The sequence below is a fragment of the Chenopodium album genome, chromosome 1 (assembly GCF_948465745.1).
Source record: "Chenopodium album chromosome 1, dcCheAlbu1.1, whole genome shotgun sequence".
Lineage (NCBI taxonomy): Eukaryota > Viridiplantae > Streptophyta > Magnoliopsida > Caryophyllales > Amaranthaceae > Chenopodium > Chenopodium album.
This window is the reverse complement of record NC_137834.1, coordinates 53,815,402-53,816,922: the sequence shown is the minus strand read 5'-3', so window position 1 is coordinate 53,816,922 and position 1,521 is coordinate 53,815,402. Positions and strand designations below refer to the sequence as shown.

The 1,521-nt window shown below is 38.1% G+C and overlaps 1 non-coding gene across 1 annotated transcript; it reads right to left on the bottom strand.

Moving 5' to 3' along the window:
• Nucleotides 1–826: 826 nt before the first annotated feature.
• On the bottom strand, nt 827–929 carry LOC145565209 (small nucleolar RNA R71). Its single transcript, XR_014094989.1, has one exon. It is a non-coding gene; the product is annotated as a small nucleolar RNA R71 (small nucleolar RNA).
• Between the last annotated feature and the right edge of the window lie 592 nt (nt 930–1,521).

Genomic DNA, 1,521 nt, shown 5'->3' with positions numbered 1-1,521 from the left:
AAATAGCATGTATATCAAGAGTTCATCTGAATCCCGTTCCCCTAGCATCCTTTATACTTTTCTTGTAATTGTTCGATTGAATTGATTCAATTTAGTGTAGACCAACCCTCTCCCTAGCTTTCAGAATAACTTAGCATCGACCTTAGCACTCCCTCCTTCCCTTAGGATCTGACCTAGACTTACCCTATACCTCGGGTTGGTTTAGCTTTATAAATATTGTTTTGGCCGGGAAATCTAGACCCTAACGACCTAGGTTTACCTGGCGTCAAAAATGGCGCCGTAGTCGGGGAAGGCATGGTGATTGCTATGATTGTTTAAGTCTATTCAATTTATTTGAAAAATATAAATAAGATTTTATTTCTTTTAGGCTACATTTGTATCCATGCTACTAATAGTTTCTTTTGAGATTGTGTGTATATAGCACGTGGTTGTTCTATTTCCAATTGAAGCATGGGCGAAAATTCAAGAGTGGCATTAAAGGAACTAGGAGTTCCAGGATCTTATAGGTTTAAGAGCGGGATTGCTCTACCTACGACACAAACAAATGATTTTTAGATAAGACGGGGCATGATTACTTGATTGAGAGGCGACAATATAGTGGTACAAAGCACGAGAGACCTCTCAACCACCTTAAAAAATTCCAGAAATATTGCAATACAATCAAGGTGAATGGGGTTTCTCAAGAATTCATCCGCCTAAAGCTTTTTTCCTACTCTCTTATTGGGCGTGCTTTAGAGTGGTTGGAATAGGAAGTGAAGCCTAATTCTTTGAGAAATTAAGATGATGTTACAAAGAAATTCTTACCCGCTTCTATCCCCAAAAGAAGAGCCTTCATTCAAGCTAGGTTTCAAGCAAAAGCCAAGCGAGAGTTTTTATGAGGCGTGGGAAAGGTAAAAGGAGTACCAAAGAGAATGTCCTCATCATGGAATTCCAACGTACCAAATCATTCAATTTTCTATGGAGGATTGAGTCCTCAAGGAAAGTCTTGTTTGGATGCCAGCGTTGGAAGCCCTATCATGAATAAAACGGAGAATGAAGTAGTGGATGTCATTGAAGACGTAGTTAGACACTACATGGATTGTCAAGAGGGGGAGAAAGAGTTAACAAGCAAAGAATGTGTATCGGTGTATTCGGTTGACCACATAAATGCCATAAACAACTTATCTTCGCAAATCTCGGAACTAGGAAAGGAAATGATGACAATCAAGGCTAAGCTTGAGAGTGCTACTTCTAAAGTTCCGGTTCATCCCCCCCAAAATAAGGGGATAGGTACATTTCCTAACTCAAATACATTTCCCTCTTCTAGAAACATGTTTAGTCGTTGTATGTATTGTGATATGTGTGAATCATATGATCATGATGCTTCAATTTTTCCTAATGCTTCTTTTAATGGATATGATGACTATGTTGGCAATGAGAATGAACATGTGAACTTTTTGTCTAACAACAATGTTATACCAAGATTTGATAGTCAAAGATATAATGCAAATGGGAATTACCATAATGGGAATTTGGATAATT